Source organism: Schistocerca cancellata, unplaced genomic scaffold (assembly GCF_023864275.1).
Source record: "Schistocerca cancellata isolate TAMUIC-IGC-003103 unplaced genomic scaffold, iqSchCanc2.1 HiC_scaffold_827, whole genome shotgun sequence".
In the NCBI taxonomy this organism is placed as follows: domain Eukaryota; kingdom Metazoa; phylum Arthropoda; class Insecta; order Orthoptera; family Acrididae; genus Schistocerca; species Schistocerca cancellata.
This window is the reverse complement of record NW_026046838.1, coordinates 302,617-324,491: the sequence shown is the minus strand read 5'-3', so window position 1 is coordinate 324,491 and position 21,875 is coordinate 302,617. Positions and strand designations below refer to the sequence as shown.

At 50.0% G+C, this 21,875-nt stretch overlaps 39 non-coding genes across 39 annotated transcripts; all 39 read right to left on the bottom strand.

Moving 5' to 3' along the window:
- Positions 1-61: 61 nt before the first annotated feature.
- On the bottom strand, positions 62-133 carry Trnat-cgu (transfer RNA threonine (anticodon CGU)). Its single transcript has one exon. It is a non-coding gene; the product is annotated as a tRNA-Thr (tRNA).
- Positions 134-804: 671 nt separating this feature from the next.
- Positions 805-878, bottom strand: Trnan-guu (transfer RNA asparagine (anticodon GUU)). The gene has a single exon. It is a non-coding gene; the product is annotated as a tRNA-Asn (tRNA).
- A 333-nt stretch (positions 879-1,211) lies between these two features.
- Trnat-cgu (transfer RNA threonine (anticodon CGU)) lies at positions 1,212-1,283 on the bottom strand. The gene has a single exon. It is a non-coding gene; the product is annotated as a tRNA-Thr (tRNA).
- Positions 1,284-1,815: 532 nt separating this feature from the next.
- Positions 1,816-1,889, bottom strand: Trnan-guu (transfer RNA asparagine (anticodon GUU)). The gene has a single exon. It is a non-coding gene; the product is annotated as a tRNA-Asn (tRNA).
- A 333-nt stretch (positions 1,890-2,222) lies between these two features.
- Positions 2,223-2,294, bottom strand: Trnat-cgu (transfer RNA threonine (anticodon CGU)). Its single transcript has one exon. It is a non-coding gene; the product is annotated as a tRNA-Thr (tRNA).
- A 532-nt stretch (positions 2,295-2,826) lies between these two features.
- On the bottom strand, positions 2,827-2,900 carry Trnan-guu (transfer RNA asparagine (anticodon GUU)). Its single transcript has one exon. It is a non-coding gene; the product is annotated as a tRNA-Asn (tRNA).
- Positions 2,901-3,233: 333 nt separating this feature from the next.
- Positions 3,234-3,305, bottom strand: Trnat-cgu (transfer RNA threonine (anticodon CGU)). Its single transcript has one exon. It is a non-coding gene; the product is annotated as a tRNA-Thr (tRNA).
- Positions 3,306-3,837: 532 nt separating this feature from the next.
- Positions 3,838-3,911, bottom strand: Trnan-guu (transfer RNA asparagine (anticodon GUU)). The gene has a single exon. It is a non-coding gene; the product is annotated as a tRNA-Asn (tRNA).
- A 333-nt stretch (positions 3,912-4,244) lies between these two features.
- Positions 4,245-4,316, bottom strand: Trnat-cgu (transfer RNA threonine (anticodon CGU)). The gene has a single exon. It is a non-coding gene; the product is annotated as a tRNA-Thr (tRNA).
- Positions 4,317-4,987: 671 nt separating this feature from the next.
- On the bottom strand, positions 4,988-5,061 carry Trnan-guu (transfer RNA asparagine (anticodon GUU)). The gene has a single exon. It is a non-coding gene; the product is annotated as a tRNA-Asn (tRNA).
- Positions 5,062-5,394: 333 nt separating this feature from the next.
- On the bottom strand, positions 5,395-5,466 carry Trnat-cgu (transfer RNA threonine (anticodon CGU)). Its single transcript has one exon. It is a non-coding gene; the product is annotated as a tRNA-Thr (tRNA).
- Positions 5,467-5,998: 532 nt separating this feature from the next.
- On the bottom strand, positions 5,999-6,072 carry Trnan-guu (transfer RNA asparagine (anticodon GUU)). The gene has a single exon. It is a non-coding gene; the product is annotated as a tRNA-Asn (tRNA).
- Positions 6,073-6,405: 333 nt separating this feature from the next.
- Trnat-cgu (transfer RNA threonine (anticodon CGU)) lies at positions 6,406-6,477 on the bottom strand. Its single transcript has one exon. It is a non-coding gene; the product is annotated as a tRNA-Thr (tRNA).
- Positions 6,478-7,009: 532 nt separating this feature from the next.
- Positions 7,010-7,083, bottom strand: Trnan-guu (transfer RNA asparagine (anticodon GUU)). Its single transcript has one exon. It is a non-coding gene; the product is annotated as a tRNA-Asn (tRNA).
- A 333-nt stretch (positions 7,084-7,416) lies between these two features.
- On the bottom strand, positions 7,417-7,488 carry Trnat-cgu (transfer RNA threonine (anticodon CGU)). The gene has a single exon. It is a non-coding gene; the product is annotated as a tRNA-Thr (tRNA).
- A 671-nt stretch (positions 7,489-8,159) lies between these two features.
- Trnan-guu (transfer RNA asparagine (anticodon GUU)) lies at positions 8,160-8,233 on the bottom strand. The gene has a single exon. It is a non-coding gene; the product is annotated as a tRNA-Asn (tRNA).
- A 333-nt stretch (positions 8,234-8,566) lies between these two features.
- Positions 8,567-8,638, bottom strand: Trnat-cgu (transfer RNA threonine (anticodon CGU)). The gene has a single exon. It is a non-coding gene; the product is annotated as a tRNA-Thr (tRNA).
- A 532-nt stretch (positions 8,639-9,170) lies between these two features.
- On the bottom strand, positions 9,171-9,244 carry Trnan-guu (transfer RNA asparagine (anticodon GUU)). Its single transcript has one exon. It is a non-coding gene; the product is annotated as a tRNA-Asn (tRNA).
- A 333-nt stretch (positions 9,245-9,577) lies between these two features.
- Trnat-cgu (transfer RNA threonine (anticodon CGU)) lies at positions 9,578-9,649 on the bottom strand. Its single transcript has one exon. It is a non-coding gene; the product is annotated as a tRNA-Thr (tRNA).
- Positions 9,650-10,181: 532 nt separating this feature from the next.
- Positions 10,182-10,255, bottom strand: Trnan-guu (transfer RNA asparagine (anticodon GUU)). The gene has a single exon. It is a non-coding gene; the product is annotated as a tRNA-Asn (tRNA).
- A 333-nt stretch (positions 10,256-10,588) lies between these two features.
- Positions 10,589-10,660, bottom strand: Trnat-cgu (transfer RNA threonine (anticodon CGU)). The gene has a single exon. It is a non-coding gene; the product is annotated as a tRNA-Thr (tRNA).
- Positions 10,661-11,192: 532 nt separating this feature from the next.
- On the bottom strand, positions 11,193-11,266 carry Trnan-guu (transfer RNA asparagine (anticodon GUU)). Its single transcript has one exon. It is a non-coding gene; the product is annotated as a tRNA-Asn (tRNA).
- Positions 11,267-11,599: 333 nt separating this feature from the next.
- On the bottom strand, positions 11,600-11,671 carry Trnat-cgu (transfer RNA threonine (anticodon CGU)). The gene has a single exon. It is a non-coding gene; the product is annotated as a tRNA-Thr (tRNA).
- Positions 11,672-12,203: 532 nt separating this feature from the next.
- Trnan-guu (transfer RNA asparagine (anticodon GUU)) lies at positions 12,204-12,277 on the bottom strand. The gene has a single exon. It is a non-coding gene; the product is annotated as a tRNA-Asn (tRNA).
- A 333-nt stretch (positions 12,278-12,610) lies between these two features.
- Positions 12,611-12,682, bottom strand: Trnat-cgu (transfer RNA threonine (anticodon CGU)). The gene has a single exon. It is a non-coding gene; the product is annotated as a tRNA-Thr (tRNA).
- Positions 12,683-13,214: 532 nt separating this feature from the next.
- Positions 13,215-13,288, bottom strand: Trnan-guu (transfer RNA asparagine (anticodon GUU)). The gene has a single exon. It is a non-coding gene; the product is annotated as a tRNA-Asn (tRNA).
- A 333-nt stretch (positions 13,289-13,621) lies between these two features.
- Positions 13,622-13,693, bottom strand: Trnat-cgu (transfer RNA threonine (anticodon CGU)). Its single transcript has one exon. It is a non-coding gene; the product is annotated as a tRNA-Thr (tRNA).
- Positions 13,694-14,771: 1,078 nt separating this feature from the next.
- On the bottom strand, positions 14,772-14,843 carry Trnat-cgu (transfer RNA threonine (anticodon CGU)). Its single transcript has one exon. It is a non-coding gene; the product is annotated as a tRNA-Thr (tRNA).
- Positions 14,844-15,514: 671 nt separating this feature from the next.
- Positions 15,515-15,588, bottom strand: Trnan-guu (transfer RNA asparagine (anticodon GUU)). Its single transcript has one exon. It is a non-coding gene; the product is annotated as a tRNA-Asn (tRNA).
- Positions 15,589-15,921: 333 nt separating this feature from the next.
- Trnat-cgu (transfer RNA threonine (anticodon CGU)) lies at positions 15,922-15,993 on the bottom strand. Its single transcript has one exon. It is a non-coding gene; the product is annotated as a tRNA-Thr (tRNA).
- A 532-nt stretch (positions 15,994-16,525) lies between these two features.
- Trnan-guu (transfer RNA asparagine (anticodon GUU)) lies at positions 16,526-16,599 on the bottom strand. The gene has a single exon. It is a non-coding gene; the product is annotated as a tRNA-Asn (tRNA).
- Positions 16,600-16,932: 333 nt separating this feature from the next.
- Trnat-cgu (transfer RNA threonine (anticodon CGU)) lies at positions 16,933-17,004 on the bottom strand. Its single transcript has one exon. It is a non-coding gene; the product is annotated as a tRNA-Thr (tRNA).
- A 532-nt stretch (positions 17,005-17,536) lies between these two features.
- Positions 17,537-17,610, bottom strand: Trnan-guu (transfer RNA asparagine (anticodon GUU)). Its single transcript has one exon. It is a non-coding gene; the product is annotated as a tRNA-Asn (tRNA).
- Positions 17,611-17,943: 333 nt separating this feature from the next.
- Positions 17,944-18,015, bottom strand: Trnat-cgu (transfer RNA threonine (anticodon CGU)). Its single transcript has one exon. It is a non-coding gene; the product is annotated as a tRNA-Thr (tRNA).
- Positions 18,016-19,093: 1,078 nt separating this feature from the next.
- Positions 19,094-19,165, bottom strand: Trnat-cgu (transfer RNA threonine (anticodon CGU)). Its single transcript has one exon. It is a non-coding gene; the product is annotated as a tRNA-Thr (tRNA).
- Positions 19,166-19,836: 671 nt separating this feature from the next.
- On the bottom strand, positions 19,837-19,910 carry Trnan-guu (transfer RNA asparagine (anticodon GUU)). The gene has a single exon. It is a non-coding gene; the product is annotated as a tRNA-Asn (tRNA).
- A 333-nt stretch (positions 19,911-20,243) lies between these two features.
- On the bottom strand, positions 20,244-20,315 carry Trnat-cgu (transfer RNA threonine (anticodon CGU)). The gene has a single exon. It is a non-coding gene; the product is annotated as a tRNA-Thr (tRNA).
- Positions 20,316-20,986: 671 nt separating this feature from the next.
- Positions 20,987-21,060, bottom strand: Trnan-guu (transfer RNA asparagine (anticodon GUU)). The gene has a single exon. It is a non-coding gene; the product is annotated as a tRNA-Asn (tRNA).
- Positions 21,061-21,393: 333 nt separating this feature from the next.
- On the bottom strand, positions 21,394-21,465 carry Trnat-cgu (transfer RNA threonine (anticodon CGU)). The gene has a single exon. It is a non-coding gene; the product is annotated as a tRNA-Thr (tRNA).
- Between the last annotated feature and the right edge of the window lie 410 nt (positions 21,466-21,875).

Sequence of the window (21,875 nt, the reverse complement as noted above, 5' to 3'; positions counted from 1 at the left end):
GCCATCTGTTAGATGCTGCTCGAGCTAGCTCTGCTCTCAGCAGCAAAGTTAAAAAAATGAATGCCTTCTGTGAGGGTCGAACTCACGACCCCTGGTTTACGAGACCAGTGCTCTACCACTGAGCTAAGAAGGCCGCAGCTTTGCGTTCGTGAGCTACTCCCGAATTGGCACGTCATCATACTGAATCTTACAGCCCTCGACCAGATATCGGATTTGACACACAGATGCTGCTGGAGGTGTCCACCTTACCGTTTTCCAACTCTCTTCACTGTTTCACCCTTACGATCGACGACGAGCGTCAAGCCACCAAAGGTTTGCGGTCTGCGCAAAACTTGACCTAGTGCACAGCTTGTGGGATAGCGTGGCTCTACTGTGAAACGCGCCTTTCGACTCCTCTCTCTGGCTACATCGTCCACAGTGGCACTGGGGGCTTCATGTAAGGCGACTGCACGCCGCTCGGCCAACAGCGGCCTACTGCAGACCGACACTTAAGAGACGCCAAATGCAGATCGACATCGAGAGAGAGGTCCTGTCATATGGCACTCGCGGTGTATACGCCGAAATGAAATGTAAATAATACATCTTTTGTAGTGGTCGTCGCTCTACTGCAGTGTCACACATGCCGAATGAATAGGAAAACGGTACAACGTCCGCATAGGGCCATGTTTTTACCTCCACTGTCACGTGGCTGAATGTGTATAAGGCTGGGTGGCATCATTCAAACACAGCCACATTGTCACACTAGCTGTGTATCTCTATCAAAGTGGACATACGTCCTCACCTCGGTGGCGATTAAAACGATTTCGCCCCCGGGTGGGCTCGAACCACCAACCTTTCGGTTAACAGCCGAACGCGCTAGCCGATTGCGCCACGGAGGCCTTGACTTTCGGTCACTTCTGCTCTCTTTATCAATGCAACTCGTATACTTTTCGCAGGCACCTCGCAGAATGGTAGTATCTGCTTACGCCTCTTCACATGGATAACGTGCATGCACACTGTAGTGGGGCTCATAAACGAATGACATCGCCAAGCATGACATTATACTACAAAATGCATACAAAACAGTGTTCCGCCTACACATTCTGTAAACCTCTGATGCAACTAGAGCACTCTTTATCGGTTGTAGAACTTCCCCTTCATTCAGTGCACTGCCATCTGTTAGATGCTGCTCGAGCTAGCTCTGCTCTCAGCAGCAAAGTTAAAAAAATGAATGCCTTCTGTGAGGGTCGAACTCACGAACCCTGGTTTACGAGACCAGTGCTCTACCACTGAGCTAAGAAGGCCGCAGCTTTGCGTTCGTGAGCTACTCCCGAATTGTCACGTCATCATACTGAATCTTACAGCCCTCGACCAGATATCGGATTTGACACACAGATGCTGCTGGAGGTGTCCACCTTACCGTTTTCCAACTCTCTTCACTGTTTCACCCTTACGATCGACGACGAGCGTCAAGCCACTGCACGCCGCTCGGCCAACAGCGGCCTACTGCAGACCGACACTTAAGAGACGCCAAATGCAGATCGACATCGAGAGAGAGGTCCTGTCATATGGCACTCGCGGTGTATACGCCGAAATGAAATGTAAATAATACATCTTTTGTAGTGGTCGTCGCTCTACTGCAGTGTCACACATGCCGAATGAATAGGAAAACGGTAGAACGTCCGCATAGGGCCATGTTTTTACCTCCACTGTCACGTGGCTGAATGTGTATAAGGCTGGGTGGCATCATTCAAACACAGCCACATTGTCACACTAGCTGTGTATCTCTATCAAAGTGGACATACGTCCTCACCTCGGTGGCGATTAAAACGATTTCGCCCCCGGGTGGGCTCGAACCACCAACCTTTCGGTTAACAGCCGAACGCGCTAGCCGATTGCGCCACGGAGGCCTTGACTTTCGGTCACTTCTGCTCTCTTTATCAATGCAACTCGTATACTTTTCGCAGGCACCTCGCAGAATGGTAGTATCTGCTTACGCCTCTTCACATGGATAACGTGCATGCACACTGTAGTGGGGCTCATAAACGAATGACATCGCCAAGCATGACATTATACTACAAAATGCATACAAAACAGTGTTCCGCCTACACATTCTGTAAACCTCTGATGCAACTAGAGCACTCTTTATCGGTTGTAGAACTTCCCCTTCATTCAGTGCACTGCCATCTGTTAGATGCTGCTCGAGCTAGCTCTGCTCTCAGCAGCAAAGTTAAAAAAATGAATGCCTTCTGTGAGGGTCGAACTCACGAACCCTGGTTTACGAGACCAGTGCTCTACCACTGAGCTAAGAAGGCCGCAGCTTTGCGTTCGTGAGCTACTCCCGAATTGTCACGTCATCATACTGAATCTTACAGCCCTCGACCAGATATCGGATTTGACACACAGATGCTGCTGGAGGTGTCCACCTTACCGTTTTCCAACTCTCTTCACTGTTTCACCCTTACGATCGACGACGAGCGTCAAGCCACTGCACGCCGCTCGGCCAACAGCGGCCTACTGCAGACCGACACTTAAGAGACGCCAAATGCAGATCGACATCGAGAGAGAGGTCCTGTCATATGGCACTCGCGGTGTATACGCCGAAATGAAATGTAAATAATACATCTTTTGTAGTGGTCGTCGCTCTACTGCAGTGTCACACATGCCGAATGAATAGGAAAACGGTAGAACGTCCGCATAGGGCCATGTTTTTACCTCCACTGTCACGTGGCTGAATGTGTATAAGGCTGGGTGGCATCATTCAAACACAGCCACATTGTCACACTAGCTGTGTATCTCTATCAAAGTGGACATACGTCCTCACCTCGGTGGCGATTAAAACGATTTCGCCCCCGGGTGGGCTCGAACCACCAACCTTTCGGTTAACAGCCGAACGCGCTAGCCGATTGCGCCACGGAGGCCTTGACTTTCGGTCACTTCTGCTCTCTTTATCAATGCAACTCGTATACTTTTCGCAGGCACCTCGCAGAATGGTAGTATCTGCTTACGCCTCTTCACATGGATAACGTGCATGCACACTGTAGTGGGGCTCATAAACGAATGACATCGCCAAGCATGACATTATACTACAAAATGCATACAAAACAGTGTTCCGCCTACACATTCTGTAAACCTCTGATGCAACTAGAGCACTCTTTATCGGTTGTAGAACTTCCCCTTCATTCAGTGCACTGCCATCTGTTAGATGCTGCTCGAGCTAGCTCTGCTCTCAGCAGCAAAGTTAAAAAAATGAATGCCTTCTGTGGGGGTCGAACTCACGACCCCTGGTTTACGAGACCAGTGCTCTACCACTGAGCTAAGAAGGCCGCAGCTTTGCGTTCGTGAGCTACTCCCGAATTGGCACGTCATCATACTGAATCTTACAGCCCTCGACCAGATATCGGATTTGACACACAGATGCTGCTGGAGGTGTCCACCTTACCGTTTTCCAACTCTCTTCACTGTTTCACCCTTACGATCGACGACGAGCGTCAAGCCACTGCACGCCGCTCGGCCAACAGCGGCCTACTGCAGACCGACACTTAAGAGACGCCAAATGCAGATCGACATCGAGAGAGAGGTCCTGTCATATGGCACTCGCGGTGTATACGCCGAAATGAAATGTAAATAATACATCTTTTGTAGTGGTCGTCGCTCTACTGCAGTGTCACACATGCCGAATGAATAGGAAAACGGTAGAACGTCCGCATAGGGCCATGTTTTTACCTCCACTGTCACGTGGCTGAATGTGTATAAGGCTGGGTGGCATCATTCAAACACAGCCACATTGTCACACTAGCTGTGTATCTCTATCAAAGTGGACATACGTCCTCACCTCGGTGGCGATTAAAACGATTTCGCCCCCGGGTGGGCTCGAACCACCAACCTTTCGGTTAACAGCCGAACGCGCTAGCCGATTGCGCCACGGAGGCCTTGACTTTCGGTCACTTCTGCTCTCTTTATCAATGCAACTCGTATACTTTTCGCAGGCACCTCGCAGAATGGTAGTATCTGCTTACGCCTCTTCACATGGATAACGTGCATGCACACTGTAGTGGGGCTCATAAACGAATGACATCGCCAAGCATGACATTATACTACAAAATGCATACAAAACAGTGTTCCGCCTACACATTCTGTAAACCTCTGATGCAACTAGAGCACTCTTTATCGGTTGTAGAACTTCCCCTTCATTCAGTGCACTGCCATCTGTTAGATGCTGCTCGAGCTAGCTCTGCTCTCAGCAGCAAAGTTAAAAAAATGAATGCCTTCTGTGAGGGTCGAACTCACGACCCCTGGTTTACGAGACCAGTGCTCTACCACTGAGCTAAGAAGGCCGCAGCTTTGCGTTCGTGAGCTACTCCCGAATTGGCACGTCATCATACTGAATCTTACAGCCCTCGACCAGATATCGGATTTGACACACAGATGCTGCTGGAGGTGTCCACCTTACCGTTTTCCAACTCTCTTCACTGTTTCACCCTTACGATCGACGACGAGCGTCAAGCCACCAAAGGTTTGCGGTCTGCGCAAAACTTGACCTAGTGCACAGCTTGTGGGATAGCGTGGCTCTACTGTGAAACGCGCCTTTCGACTCCTCTCTCTGGCTACATCGTCCACAGTGGCACTGGGGGCTTCATGTAAGGCGACTGCACGCCGCTCGGCCAACAGCGGCCTACTGCAGACCGACACTTAAGAGACGCCAAATGCAGATCGACATCGAGAGAGAGGTCCTGTCATATGGCACTCGCGGTGTATACGCCGAAATGAAATGTAAATAATACATCTTTTGTAGTGGTCGTCGCTCTACTGCAGTGTCACACATGCCGAATGAATAGGAAAACTGTACAACGTCCGCATAGGGCCATGTTTTTACCTCCACTGTCACGTGGCTGAATGTGTATAAGGCTGGGTGGCATCATTCAAACACAGCCACATTGTCACACTAGCTGTGTATCTCTATCAAAGTGGACATACGTCCTCACCTCGGTGGCGATTAAAACGATTTCGCCCCCGGGTGGGCTCGAACCACCAACCTTTCGGTTAACAGCCGAACGCGCTAGCCGATTGCGCCACGGAGGCCTTGACTTTCGGTCACTTCTGCTCTCTTTATCAATGCAACTCGTATACTTTTCGCAGGCACCTCGCAGAATGGTAGTATCTGCTTACGCCTCTTCACATGGATAACGTGCATGCACACTGTAGTGGGGCTCATAAACGAATGACATCGCCAAGCATGACATTATACTACAAAATGCATACAAAACAGTGTTCCGCCTACACATTCTGTAAACCTCTGATGCAACTAGAGCACTCTTTATCGGTTGTAGAACTTCCCCTTCATTCAGTGCACTGCCATCTGTTAGATGCTGCTCGAGCTAGCTCTGCTCTCAGCAGCAAAGTTAAAAAAATGAATGCCTTCTGTGAGGGTCGAACTCACGAACCCTGGTTTACGAGACCAGTGCTCTACCACTGAGCTAAGAAGGCCGCAGCTTTGCGTTCGTGAGCTACTCCCGAATTGTCACGTCATCATACTGAATCTTACAGCCCTCGACCAGATATCGGATTTGACACACAGATGCTGCTGGAGGTGTCCACCTTACCGTTTTCCAACTCTCTTCACTGTTTCACCCTTACGATCGACGACGAGCGTCAAGCCACTGCACGCCGCTCGGCCAACAGCGGCCTACTGCAGACCGACACTTAAGAGACGCCAAATGCAGATCGACATCGAGAGAGAGGTCCTGTCATATGGCACTCGCGGTGTATACGCCGAAATGAAATGTAAATAATACATCTTTTGTAGTGGTCGTCGCTCTACTGCAGTGTCACACATGCCGAATGAATAGGAAAACGGTACAACGTCCGCATAGGGCCATGTTTTTACCTCCACTGTCACGTGGCTGAATGTGTATAAGGCTGGGTGGCATCATTCAAACACAGCCACATTGTCACACTAGCTGTGTATCTCTATCAAAGTGGACATACGTCCTCACCTCGGTGGCGATTAAAACGATTTCGCCCCCGGGTGGGCTCGAACCACCAACCTTTCGGTTAACAGCCGAACGCGCTAGCCGATTGCGCCACGGAGGCCTTGACTTTCGGTCACTTCTGCTCTCTTTATCAATGCAACTCGTATACTTTTCGCAGGCACCTCGCAGAATGGTAGTATCTGCTTACGCCTCTTCACATGGATAACGTGCATGCACACTGTAGTGGGGCTCATAAACGAATGACATCGCCAAGCATGACATTATACTACAAAATGCATACAAAACAGTGTTCCGCCTACACATTCTGTAAACCTCTGATGCAACTAGAGCACTCTTTATCGGTTGTAGAACTTCCCCTTCATTCAGTGCACTGCCATCTGTTAGATGCTGCTCGAGCTAGCTCTGCTCTCAGCAGCAAAGTTAAAAAAATGAATGCCTTCTGTGAGGGTCGAACTCGCGAACCCTGGTTTACGAGACCAGTGCTCTACCACTGAGCTAAGAAGGCCGCAGCTTTGCGTTCGTGAGCTACTCCCGAATTGTCACGTCATCATACTGAATCTTACAGCCCTCGACCAGATATCGGATTTGACACACAGATGCTGCTGGAGGTGTCCACCTTACCGTTTTCCAACTCTCTTCACTGTTTCACCCTTACGATCGACGACGAGCGTCAAGCCACTGCACGCCGCTCGGCCAACAGCGGCCTACTGCAGACCGACACTTAAGAGACGCCAAATGCAGATCGACATCGAGAGAGAGGTCCTGTCATATGGCACTCGCGGTGTATACGCCGAAATGAAATGTAAATAATACATCTTTTGTAGTGGTCGTCGCTCTACTGCAGTGTCACACATGCCGAATGAATAGGAAAACGGTAGAACGTCCGCATAGGGCCATGTTTTTACCTCCACTGTCACGTGGCTGAATGTGTATAAGGCTGGGTGGCATCATTCAAACACAGCCACATTGTCACACTAGCTGTGTATCTCTATCAAAGTGGACATACGTCCTCACCTCGGTGGCGATTAAAACGATTTCGCCCCCGGGTGGGCTCGAACCACCAACCTTTCGGTTAACAGCCGAACGCGCTAGCCGATTGCGCCACGGAGGCCTTGACTTTCGGTCACTTCTGCTCTCTTTATCAATGCAACTCGTATACTTTTCGCAGGCACCTCGCAGAATGGTAGTATCTGCTTACGCCTCTTCACATGGATAACGTGCATGCACACTGTAGTGGGGCTCATAAACGAATGACATCGCCAAGCATGACATTATACTACAAAATGCATACAAAACAGTGTTCCGCCTACACATTCTGTAAACCTCTGATGCAACTAGAGCACTCTTTATCGGTTGTAGAACTTCCCCTTCATTCAGTGCACTGCCATCTGTTAGATGCTGCTCGAGCTAGCTCTGCTCTCAGCAGCAAAGTTAAAAAAATGAATGCCTTCTGTGAGGGTCGAACTCACGACCCCTGGTTTACGAGACCAGTGCTCTACCACTGAGCTAAGAAGGCCGCAGCTTTGCGTTCGTGAGCTACTCCCGAATTGGCACGTCATCATACTGAATCTTACAGCCCTCGACCAGATATCGGATTTGACACACAGATGCTGCTGGAGGTGTCCACCTTACCGTTTTCCAACTCTCTTCACTGTTTCACCCTTACGATCGACGACGAGCGTCAAGCCACCAAAGGTTTGCGGTCTGCGCAAAACTTGACCTAGTGCACAGCTTGTGGGATAGCGTGGCTCTACTGTGAAACGCGCCTTTCGACTCCTCTCTCTGGCTACATCGTCCACAGTGGCACTGGGGGCTTCATGTAAGGCGACTGCACGCCGCTCGGCCAACAGCGGCCTACTGCAGACCGACACTTAAGAGACGCCAAATGCAGATCGACATCGAGAGAGAGGTCCTGTCATATGGCACTCGCGGTGTATACGCCGAAATGAAATGTAAATAATACATCTTTTGTAGTGGTCGTCGCTCTACTGCAGTGTCACACATGCCGAATGAATAGGAAAACGGTAGAACGTCCGCATAGGGCCATGTTTTTACCTCCACTGTCACGTGGCTGAATGTGTATAAGGCTGGGTGGCATCATTCAAACACAGCCACATTGTCACACTAGCTGTGTATCTCTATCAAAGTGGACATACGTCCTCACCTCGGTGGCGATTAAAACGATTTCGCCCCCGGGTGGGCTCGAACCACCAACCTTTCGGTTAACAGCCGAACGCGCTAGCCGATTGCGCCACGGAGGCCTTGACTTTCGGTCACTTCTGCTCTCTTTATCAATGCAACTCGTATACTTTTCGCAGGCACCTCGCAGAATGGTAGTATCTGCTTACGCCTCTTCACATGGATAACGTGCATGCACACTGTAGTGGGGCTCATAAACGAATGACATCGCCAAGCATGACATTATACTACAAAATGCATACAAAACAGTGTTCCGCCTACACATTCTGTAAACCTCTGATGCAACTAGAGCACTCTTTATCGGTTGTAGAACTTCCCCTTCATTCAGTGCACTGCCATCTGTTAGATGCTGCTCGAGCTAGCTCTGCTCTCAGCAGCAAAGTTAAAAAAATGAATGCCTTCTGTGAGGGTCGAACTCACGACCCCTGGTTTACGAGACCAGTGCTCTACCACTGAGCTAAGAAGGCCGCAGCTTTGCGTTCGTGAGCTACTCCCGAATTGTCACGTCATCATACTGAATCTTACAGCCCGCGACCAGATATCGGATTTGACACACAGATGCTGCTGGAGGTGTCCACCTTACCGTTTTCCAACTCTCTTCACTGTTTCACCCTTACGATCGACGACGAGCGTCAAGCCACTGCACGCCGCTCGGCCAACAGCGGCCTACTGCAGACCGACACTTAAGAGACGCCAAATGCAGATCGACATCGAGAGAGAGGTCCTGTCATATGGCACTCGCGGTGTATACGCCGAAATGAAATGTAAATAATACATCTTTTGTAGTGGTCGTCGCTCTACTGCAGTGTCACACATGCCGAATGAATAGGAAAACGGTAGAACGTCCGCATAGGGCCATGTTTTTACCTCCACTGTCACGTGGCTGAATGTGTATAAGGCTGGGTGGCATCATTCAAACACAGCCACATTGTCACACTAGCTGTGTATCTCTATCAAAGTGGACATACGTCCTCACCTCGGTGGCGATTAAAACGATTTCGCCCCCGGGTGGGCTCGAACCACCAACCTTTCGGTTAACAGCCGAACGCGCTAGCCGATTGCGCCACGGAGGCCTTGACTTTCGGTCACTTCTGCTCTCTTTATCAATGCAACTCGTATACTTTTCGCAGGCACCTCGCAGAATGGTAGTATCTGCTTACGCCTCTTCACATGGATAACGTGCATGCACACTGTAGTGGGGCTCATAAACGAATGACATCGCCAAGCATGACATTATACTACAAAATGCATACAAAACAGTGTTCCGCCTACACATTCTGTAAACCTCTGATGCAACTAGAGCACTCTTTATCGGTTGTAGAACTTCCCCTTCATTCAGTGCACTGCCATCTGTTAGATGCTGCTCGAGCTAGCTCTGCTCTCAGCAGCAAAGTTAAAAAAATGAATGCCTTCTGTGAGGGTCGAACTCACGACCCCTGGTTTACGAGACCAGTGCTCTACCACTGAGCTAAGAAGGCCGCAGCTTTGCGTTCGTGAGCTACTCCCGAATTGTCACGTCATCATACTGAATCTTACAGCCCGCGACCAGATATCGGATTTGACACACAGATGCTGCTGGAGGTGTCCACCTTACCGTTTTCCAACTCTCTTCACTGTTTCACCCTTACGATCGACGACGAGCGTCAAGCCACTGCACGCCGCTCGGCCAACAGCGGCCTACTGCAGACCGACACTTAAGAGACGCCAAATGCAGATCGACATCGAGAGAGAGGTCCTGTCATATGGCACTCGCGGTGTATACGCCGAAATGAAATGTAAATAATACATCTTTTGTAGTGGTCGTCGCTCTACTGCAGTGTCACACATGCCGAATGAATAGGAAAACGGTAGAACGTCCGCATAGGGCCATGTTTTTACCTCCACTGTCACGTGGCTGAATGTGTATAAGGCTGGGTGGCATCATTCAAACACAGCCACATTGTCACACTAGCTGTGTATCTCTATCAAAGTGGACATACGTCCTCACCTCGGTGGCGATTAAAACGATTTCGCCCCCGGGTGGGCTCGAACCACCAACCTTTCGGTTAACAGCCGAACGCGCTAGCCGATTGCGCCACGGAGGCCTTGACTTTCGGTCACTTCTGCTCTCTTTATCAATGCAACTCGTATACTTTTCGCAGGCACCTCGCAGAATGGTAGTATCTGCTTACGCCTCTTCACATGGATAACGTGCATGCACACTGTAGTGGGGCTCATAAACGAATGACATCGCCAAGCATGACATTATACTACAAAATGCATACAAAACAGTGTTCCGCCTACACATTCTGTAAACCTCTGATGCAACTAGAGCACTCTTTATCGGTTGTAGAACTTCCCCTTCATTCAGTGCACTGCCATCTGTTAGATGCTGCTCGAGCTAGCTCTGCTCTCAGCAGCAAAGTTAAAAAAATGAATGCCTTCTGTGAGGGCCGAACTCACGACCCCTGGTTTACGAGACCAGTGCTCTACCACTGAGCTAAGAAGGCCGCAGCTTTGCGTTCGTGAGCTACTCCCGAATTGTCACGTCATCATACTGAATCTTACAGCCCGCGACCAGATATCGGATTTGACACACAGATGCTGCTGGAGGTGTCCACCTTACCGTTTTCCAACTCTCTTCACTGTTTCACCCTTACGATCGACGACGAGCGTCAAGCCACTGCACGCCGCTCGGCCAACAGCGGCCTACTGCAGACCGACACTTAAGAGACGCCAAATGCAGATCGACATCGAGAGAGAGGTCCTGTCATATGGCACTCGCGGTGTATACGCCGAAATGAAATGTAAATAATACATCTTTTGTAGTGGTCGTCGCTCTACTGCAGTGTCACACATGCCGAATGAATAGGAAAACGGTAGAACGTCCGCATAGGGCCATGTTTTTACCTCCACTGTCACGTGGCTGAATGTGTATAAGGCTGGGTGGCATCATTCAAACACAGCCACATTGTCACACTAGCTGTGTATCTCTATCAAAGTGGACATACGTCCTCACCTCGGTGGCGATTAAAACGATTTCGCCCCCGGGTGGGCTCGAACCACCAACCTTTCGGTTAACAGCCGAACGCGCTAGCCGATTGCGCCACGGAGGCCTTGACTTTCGGTCACTTCTGCTCTCTTTATCAATGCAACTCGTATACTTTTCGCAGGCACCTCGCAGAATGGTAGTATCTGCTTACGCCTCTTCACATGGATAACGTGCATGCACACTGTAGTGGGGCTCATAAACGAATGACATCGCCAAGCATGACATTATACTACAAAATGCATACAAAACAGTGTTCCGCCTACACATTCTGTAAACCTCTGATGCAACTAGAGCACTCTTTATCGGTTGTAGAACTTCCCCTTCATTCAGTGCACTGCCATCTGTTAGATGCTGCTCGAGCTAGCTCTGCTCTCAGCAGCAAAGTTAAAAAAATGAATGCCTTCTGTGAGGGTCGAACTCACGACCCCTGGTTTACGAGACCAGTGCTCTACCACTGAGCTAAGAAGGCCGCAGCTTTGCGTTCGTGAGCTACTCCCGAATTGTCACGTCATCATACTGAATCTTACAGCCCGCGACCAGATATCGGATTTGACACACAGATGCTGCTGGAGGTGTCCACCTTACCGTTTTCCAACTCTCTTCACTGTTTCACCCTTACGATCGACGACGAGCGTCAAGCCACTGCACGCCGCTCGGCCAACAGCGGCCTACTGCAGACCGACACTTAAGAGACGCCAAATGCAGATCGACATCGAGAGAGAGGTCCTGTCATATGGCACTCGCGGTGTATACGCCGAAATGAAATGTAAATAATACATCTTTTGTAGTGGTCGTCGCTCTACTGCAGTGTCACACATGCCGAATGAATAGGAAAACGGTAGAACGTCCGCATAGGGCCATGTTTTTACCTCCACTGTCACGTGGCTGAATGTGTATAAGGCTGGGTGGCATCATTCAAACACAGCCACATTGTCACACTAGCTGTGTATCTCTATCAAAGTGGACATACGTCCTCACCTCGGTGGCGATTAAAACGATTTCGCCCCCGGGTGGGCTCGAACCACCAACCTTTCGGTTAACAGCCGAACGCGCTAGCCGATTGTGCCACGGAGGCCTTGACTTTCGGTCACTTCTGCTCTCTTTATCAATGCAACTCGTATACTTTTCGCAGGCACCTCGCAGAATGGTAGTATCTGCTTACGCCTCTTCACATGGATAACGTGCATGCACACTGTAGTGGGGCTCATAAACGAATGACATCGCCAAGCATGACATTATACTACAAAATGCATACAAAACAGTGTTCCGCCTACACATTCTGTAAACCTCTGATGCAACTAGAGCACTCTTTATCGGTTGTAGAACTTCCCCTTCATTCAGTGCACTGCCATCTGTTAGATGCTGCTCGAGCTAGCTCTGCTCTCAGCAGCAAAGTTAAAAAAATGAATGCCTTCTGTGAGGGTCGAACTCACGACCCCTGGTTTACGAGACCAGTGCTCTACCACTGAGCTAAGAAGGCCGCAGCTTTGCGTTCGTGAGCTACTCCCGAATTGTCACGTCATCATACTGAATCTTACAGCCCGCGACCAGATATCGGATTTGACACACAGATGCTGCTGGAGGTGTCCACCTTACCGTTTTCCAACTCTCTTCACTGTTTCACCCTTACGATCGACGACGAGCGTCAAGCCACTGCACGCCGCTCGGCCAACAGCGGCCTACTGCAGACCGACACTTAAGAGACGCCAAATGCAGATCGACATCGAGAGAGAGGTCCTGTCATATGGCACTCGCGGTGTATACGCCGAAATGAAATGTAAATAATACATCTTTTGTAGTGGTCGTCGCTCTACTGCAGTGTCACACATGCCGAATGAATAGGAAAACGGTAGAACGTCCGCATAGGGCCATGTTTTTACCTCCACTGTCACGTGGCTGAATGTGTATAAGGCTGGGTGGCATCATTCAAACACAGCCACATTGTCACACTAGCTGTGTATCTCTATCAAAGTGGACATACGTCCTCACCTCGGTGGCGATTAAAACGATTTCGCCCCCGGGTGGGCTCGAACCACCAACCTTTCGGTTAACAGCCGAACGCGCTAGCCGATTGCGCCACGGAGGCCTTGACTTTCGGTCACTTCTGCTCTCTTTATCAATGCAACTCGTATACTTTTCGCAGGCACCTCGCAGAATGGTAGTATCTGCTTACGCCTCTTCACATGGATAACGTGCATGCACACTGTAGTGGGGCTCATAAACGAATGACATCGCCAAGCATGACATTATACTACAAAATGCATACAAAACAGTGTTCCGCCTACACATTCTGTAAACCTCTGATGCAACTAGAGCACTCTTTATCGGTTGTAGAACTTCCCCTTCATTCAGTGCACTGCCATCTGTTAGATGCTGCTCGAGCTAGCTCTGCTCTCAGCAGCAAAGTTAAAAAAATGAATGCCTTCTGTGAGGGTCGAACTCACGACCCCTGGTTTACGAGACCAGTGCTCTACCACTGAGCTAAGAAGGCCGCAGCTTTGCGTTCGTGAGCTACTCCCGAATTGTCACGTCATCATACTGAATCTTACAGCCCTCGACCAGATATCGGATTTGACACACAGATGCTGCTGGAGGTGTCCACCTTACCGTTTTCCAACTCTCTTCACTGTTTCACCCTTACGATCGACGACGAGCGTCAAGCCACCAAAGGTTTGCGGTCTGCGCAAAACTTGACCTAGTGCACAGCTTGTGGGATAGCGTGGCTCTACTGTGAAACGCGCCTTTCGACTCCTCTCTCTGGCTACATCGTCCACAGTGGCACTGGGGGCTTCATGTAAGGCGACTGCACGCCGCTCGGCCAACAGCGGCCTACTGCAGACCGACACTTAAGAGACGCCAAATGCAGATCGACATCGAGAGAGAGGTCCTGTCATATGGCACTCGCGGTGTATACGCCGAAATGAAATGTAAATAATACATCTTTTGTAGTGGTCGTCGCTCTACTGCAGTGTCACACATGCCGAATGAATAGGAAAACTGTACAACGTCCGCATAGGGCCATGTTTTTACCTCCACTGTCACGTGGCTGAATGTGTATAAGGCTGGGTGGCATCATTCAAACACAGCCACATTGTCACACTAGCTGTGTATCTCTATCAAAGTGGACATACGTCCTCACCTCGGTGGCGATTAAAACGATTTCCATCCCAGGTGGGCTCGAACCACCAACCTTTCGGTTAACAGCCGAACGCGCTAGCCGATTGCGCCACGGAGGCCTTGACTTTCGGTCACTTCTGCTCTCTTTATCAATGCAACTCGTATACTTTTCGCAGGCACCTCGCAGAATGGTAGTATCTGCTTACGCCTCCTCACATGGATAACGTGCATGCACACTGTAGTGCGGCGCATAAACGAATGACATCGCCAAGCATGACATTATACTACAAAATGCATACAAAACAGTGTTCCGCCTACACATTCTGTAAACCTCTGATGCAACTAGAGCACTCTTTATCGGTTGTAGAACTTCCCCTTCATTCAGTGCACTGCCATCTGTTAGATGCTGCTCGAGCTAGCTCTGCTCTCAGCAGCAAAGTTAAAAAAATGAATGCCTTCTGTGAGGGTCGAACTCACGACCCCTGGTTTACGAGACCAGTGCTCTACCACTGAGCTAAGAAGGCCGCAGCTTTGCGTTCGTGAGCTACTCCCGAATTGGCACGTCATCATACTGAATCTTACAGCCCTCGACCAGATATCGGATTTGACACACAGATGCTGCTGGAGGTGTCCACCTTACCGTTTTCCAACTCTCTTCACTGTTTCACCCTTACGATCGACGACGAGCGTCAAGCCACCAAAGGTTTGCGGTCTGCGCAAAACTTGACCTAGTGCACAGCTTGTGGGATAGCGTGGCTCTACTGTGAAACGCGCCTTTCGACTCCTCTCTCTGGCTACATCGTCCACAGTGGCACTGGGGGCTTCATGTAAGGCGACTGCACGCCGCTCGGCCAACAGCGGCCTACTGCAGACCGACACTTAAGAGACGCCAAATGCAGATCGACATCGAGAGAGAGGTCCTGTCATATGGCACTCGCGGTGTATACGCCGAAATGAAATGTAAATAATACATCTTTTGTAGTGGTCGTCGCTCTACTGCAGTGTCACACATGCCGAATGAATAGGAAAACGGTAGAACGTCCGCATAGGGCCATGTTTTTACCTCCACTGTCACGTGGCTGAATGTGTATAAGGCTGGGTGGCATCATTCAAACACAGCCACATTGTCACACTAGCTGTGTATCTCTATCAAAGTGGACATACGTCCTCACCTCGGTGGCGATTAAAACGATTTCGCCCCCGGGTGGGCTCGAACCACCAACCTTTCGGTTAACAGCCGAACGCGCTAGCCGATTGCGCCACGGAGGCCTTGACTTTCGGTCACTTCTGCTCTCTTTATCAATGCAACTCGTATACTTTTCGCAGGCACCTCGCAGAATGGTAGTATCTGCTTACGCCTCTTCACATGGATAACGTGCATGCACACTGTAGTGGGGCTCATAAACGAATGACATCGCCAAGCATGACATTATACTACAAAATGCATACAAAACAGTGTTCCGCCTACACATTCTGTAAACCTCTGATGCAACTAGAGCACTCTTTATCGCTTGTAGAACTTCCCCTTCATTCAGTGCACTGCCATCTGTTAGATGCTGCTCGAGCTAGCTCTGCTCTCAGCAGCAAAGTTAAAAAAATGAGCGCCTTCTGTGAGGGTCGAACTCACGACCCCTGGTTTACGAGACCAGTCCTCTACCACTGAGCTAAGAAGGCCGCAGCTTTGCGTTCGTGAGCTAGTCCCGAATTGTCACGTCATCATACTGAATCTTACAGCCCTCGACCAGATATCGGATTTGACACACAGATGCTGCTGGAGGTGTCCACCTTACCGTTTTCCAACTCTCTTCACTGTTTCACCCTTACGATCGACGACGAGCGTCAAGCCACTGCACGCCGCTCGGCCAACAGCGGCCTACTGCAGACCGACACTTAAGAGACGCCAAATGCAGATCGACATCGAGAGAGAGGTCCTGTCATATGGCACTCGCGGTGTATACGCCGAAATGAAATGTAAATAATACATCTTTTGTAGTGGTCGTCGCTCTACTGCAGTGTCACACATGCCGAATGAATAGGAAAACGGTAGAACGTCCGCATAGGGCCATGTTTTTACCTCCACTGTCACGTGGCTGAATGTGTATAAGGCTGGGTGGCATCATTCAAACACAGCCACATTGTCACACTAGCTGTGTATCTCTATCAAAGTGGACATACGTCCTCACCTCGGTGGCGATTAAAACGATTTCGCCCCCGGGTGGGCTCGAACCACCAACCTTTCGGTTAACAGCCGAACGCGCTAGCCGATTGCGCCACGGAGGCCTTGACTTTCGGTCACTTCTGCTCTCTTTATCAATGCAACTCGTATACTTTTCGCAGGCACCTCGCAGAATGGTAGTATCTGCTTACGCCTCTTCACATGGATAACGTGCATGCACACTGTAGTGGGGCTCATAAACGAATGACATCGCCAAGCATGACATTATACTACAAAATGCATACAAAACAGTGTTCCGCCTACACATTCTGTAAACCTCTGATGCAACTAGAGCACTCTTTATCGGTTGTAGAACTTCCCCTTCATTCAGTGCACTGCCATCTGTTAGATGCTGCTCGAGCTAGCTCTGCTCTCAGCAGCAAAGTTAAAAAAATGAATGCCTTCTGTGAGGGTCGAACTCACGACCCCTGGTTTACGAGACCAGTGCTCTACCACTGAGCTAAGAAGGCCGCAGCTTTGCGTTCGTGAGCTACTCCCGAATTGTCACGTCATCATACTGAATCTTACAGCCCGCGACCAGATATCGGATTTGACACACAGATGCTGCTGGAGGTGTCCACCTTACCGTTTTCCAACTCTCTTCACTGTTTCACCCTTACGATCGACGACGAGCGTCTAGCCACTGCACGCCGCTCGGCCAACAGCGGCCTACTGCAGACCGACACTTAAGAGACGCCAAATGCAGATCGACATCGAGAGAGAGGTCCTGTCATATGGCACTCGCGGTGTATACGCCGAAATGAAATGTAAATAATACATCTTTTGTAGTGGTCGTCGCTCTACTGCAGTGTCACACATGCCGAATGAATAGGAAAACGGTAGAACGTCCGCATAGGGCCATGTTTTTACCTCCACTGTCACGTGGCTGAATGTGTATAAGGCTGGGTGGCATCATTCAAACACAGCCACATTGTCACACTAGCTGTGTATCTCTATCAAAGTGGACATACGTCCTCACCTCGGTGGCGATTAAAACGATTTCGCCCCCGGGTGGGCTCGAACCACCAACCTTTCGGTCAACAGCCGAACGCGCTAGCCGATTGCGCCACGGAGGCCTTGACTTTCGGTCACTTCTGCTCTCTTTATCAATGCAACTCGTATACTTTTCGCAGGCACCTCGCAGAATGGTAGTATCTGCTTACGCCTCTTCACATGGATAACGTGCATGCACACTGTAGTGGGGCTCATAAACGAATGACATCGCCAAGCATGACATTATACTACAAAATGCATACAAAACAGTGTTCCGCCTACACATTCTGTAAACCTCTGATGCAACTAGAGCACTCTTTATCGGTTGTAGAACTTCCCCTTCATTCAGTGCACTGCCATCTGTTAGATGCTGCTCGAGCTAGCTCTGCTCTCAGCAGCAAAGTTAAAAAAATGAATGCCTTCTGTGAGGGTCGAACTCACGACCCCTGGTTTACGAGACCAGTGCTCTACCACTGAGCTAAGAAGGCCGCAGCTTTGCGTTCGTGAGCTACTCCCGAATTGTCACGTCATCATACTGAATCTTACAGCCCTCGACCAGATATCGGATTTGACACACAGATGCTGCTGGAGGTGTCCACCTTACCGTTTTCCAACTCTCTTCACTGTTTCACCCTTACGATCGACGACGAGCGTCAAGCCACCAAAGGTTTGCGGTCTGCGCAAAACTTGACCTAGTGCACAGCTTGTGGGATAGCGTGGCTCTACTGTGAAACGCGCCTTTCGAATCCTCTCTCTGGCTACATCGTCCACAGTGGCACTGGGGGCTTCATGTAAGGCGACTGCACGCCGCTCGGCCAACAGCGGCCTACTGCAGACCGACACTTAAGAGACGCCAAATGCAGATCGACATCGAGAGAGAGGTCCTGTCATATGGCACTCGCGGTGTATACGCCGAAATGAAATGTAAATAATACATCTTTTGTAGTGGTCGTCGCTCTACTGCAGTGTCACACATGCCGAATGAAAAGAAAAACTGTACAACGTCCGCATAGGGCCATGTTTTTACCTCCACTGTCACGTGGCTGAATGTGTATAAGGCTGGGTGGCATCATTCAAACACAGCCACATTGTCACACTAGCTGTGTATCTCTATCAAAGTGGACATACGTCCTCACCTCGGTGGCGATTAAAACGATTTCCATCCCAGGTGGGCTCGAACCACCAACCTTTCGGTTAACAGCCGAACGCGCTAGCCGATTGCGCCACGGAGGCCTTGACTTTCGGTCACTTCTGCTCTCTTTATCAATGCAACTCGTATACTTTTCGCAGGCACCTCGCAGAATGGTAGTATCTGCTTACGCCTCCTCACATGGATAACGTGCATGCACACTGTAGTGCGGCGCATAAACGAATGACATCGCCAAGCATGACATTATACTGCAAAATGCATACAAAACAGTGTTCCGCCTACACATTCTGTAAACCTCTGATGCAACTAGAGCACTCTTTATCGGTTGTAGAACTTCCCCTTCATTCAGTGCACTGCCATCTGTTAGATGCTGCTCGAGCTAGCTCTGCTCTCAGCAGCAAAGTTAAAAAAATGAATGCCTTCTGTGAGGGTCGAACTCACGACCCCTGGTTTACGAGACCAGTGCTCTACCACTGAGCTAAGAAGGCCGCAGCTTTGCGTTCGTGAGCTACTCCCGAATTGGCACGTCATCATACTGAATCTTACAGCCCTCGACCAGATATCGGATTTGACACACAGATGCTGCTGGAGGTGTCCACCTTACCGTTTTCCAACTCTCTTCACTGTTTCACCCTTACGATCGACGACGAGCGTCAAGCCACCAAAGGTTTGCGGTCTGCGCAAAACTTGACCTAGTGCACAGCTTGTGGGATAGCGTGGCTCTACTGTGAAACGCGCCTTTCGACTCCTCTCTCTGGCTACATCGTCCACAGTGGCACTGGGGGCTTCATGTAAGGCGACTGCACGCCGCTCGGCCAACAGCGGCCTACTGCAGACCGACACTTAAGAGACGCCAAATGCAGATCGACATCGAGAGAGAGGTCCTGTCATATGGCACTCGCGGTGTATACGCCGAAATGAAATGTAAATAATACATCTTTTGTAGTGGTCGTCGCTCTACTGCAGTGTCACACATGCCGAATGAATAGGAAAACTGTACAACGTCCGCATAGGGCCATGTTTTTACCTCCACTGTCACGTGGCTGAATGTGTATAAGGCTGGGTGGCATCATTCAAACACAGCCACATTGTCACACTAGCTGTGTATCTCTATCAAAGTGGACATACGTCCTCACCTCGGTGGCGATTAAAACGATTTCGCCCCCGGGTGGGCTCGAACCACCAACCTTTCGGTTAACAGCCGAACGCGCTAGCCGATTGCGCCACGGAGGCCTTGACTTTCGGTCACTTCTGCTCTCTTTATCAATGCAACTCGTATACTTTTCGCAGGCACCTCGCAGAATGGTAGTATCTGCTTACGCCTCTTCACATGGATAACGTGCATGCACACTGTAGTGGGGCTCATAAACGAATGACATCGCCAAGCATGACATTATACTACAAAATGCATACAAAACAGTGTTCCGCCTACACATTCTGTAAACCTCTGATGCAACTAGAGCACTCTTTATCGCTTGTAGAACTTCCCCTTCATTCAGTGCACTGCCATCTGTTAGATGCTGCTCGAGCTAGCTCTGCTCTCAGCAGCAAAGTTAAAAAAATGAGCGCCTTCTGTGAGGGTCGAACTCACGACCCCTGGTTTACGAGACCAGTGCTCTACCACTGAGCTAAGAAGGCCGCAGCTTTGCGTTCGTGAGCTAGTCCCGAATTGTCACGTCATCATACTGAATCTTACAGCCCTCGACCAGATATCGGATTTGACACACAGATGCTGCTGGAGGTGTCCACCTTACCGTTTTCCAACTCTCTTCACTGTTTCACCCTTACGATCGACGACGAGCGTCAAGCCACCAAAGGTTTGCGGTCTGCGCAAAACTTGACCTAGTGCACAGCTTGTGGGATAGCGTGGCTCTACTGTGAAACGCGCCTTTCTACTCCTCTCTCTGGCTACATCGTCCACAGTGGCACTGGGGGCTTCATGTAAGGCGACTGCACGCCGCTCGGCCAACAGCGGCCTACTGCAGACCGACACTTAAGAGACGCCAAATGCAGATCGACATCGAGAGAGAGGCCCTGTCATATGGCACTCGCGGTGTATACGCCGAAATGAAATGTAAATAATACATCTTTTGTAGTGGTCGTCGCTCTACTGCAGTGTCACACATGCCGAATGAATAGGAAAACGGTAGAACGTCCGCATAGGGCCATGTTTTTACCTCCACTGTCACGTGGCTGAATGTGTATAAGGCTGGGTGGCATCATTCAAACACAGCCAAATTGTCACACTAGCTGTGTATCTCTATCAAAGTGGACATACGTCCTCACCTCGGTGGCGATTATAACGATTTCGCCCCCGGGTGGGCTCGAACCACCAACCTTTCGGTTAACAGCCGAACGCGCTAGCCGATTGCGCCACGGAGGCCTTGACTTTCGGTCACTTCTGCTCTCTTTATCAATGCAACTCGTATACTTTTCGCAGGCACCTCGCAGAATGGTAGTATCTGCTTACGCCTCTTCACATGGATAACGTGCATGCACACTGTAGTGGGGCTCATAAACGAATGACATCGCCAAGCATGACATTATACTACAAAATGCATACAAAACAGTGTTCCGCCTACACATTCTGTAAACCTCTGATGCAACTAGAGCACTCTTTATCGCTTGTAGAACTTCCCCTTCATTCAGTGCACTGCCATCTGTTAGATGCTGCTCGAGCTAGCTCTGCTCTCAGCAGCAAAGTTAAAAAAATGAGCGCCTTCTGTGAGGGTCGAACTCACGACCCCTGGTTTACGAGACCAGTGCTCTACCACTGAGCTAAGAAGGCCGCAGCTTTGCGTTCGTGAGCTAGTCCCGAATTGTCACGTCATCATACTGAATCTTACAGCCCTCGACCAGATATCGGATTTGACACACAGATGCTGCTGGAGGTGTCCACCTTACCGTTTTCCAACTCTCTTCACTGTTTCACCCTTACGATCGACGACGAGCGTCAAGCCACCAAAGGTTTGCGGTCTGCGCAAAACTTGACCTAGTGCACAGCTTGTGGGATAGCGTGGCTCTACTGTGAAACGCGCCTTTCTACTCCTCTCTCTGGCTACATCGTCCACAGTGGCACTGGGGGCTTCATGTAAGGCGACTGCACGCCGCTCGGCCAACAGCGGCCTACTGCAGACCGACACTTAAGAGACGCCAAATGCAGATCGACATCGAGAGAGAGGCCCTGTCATATGGCAC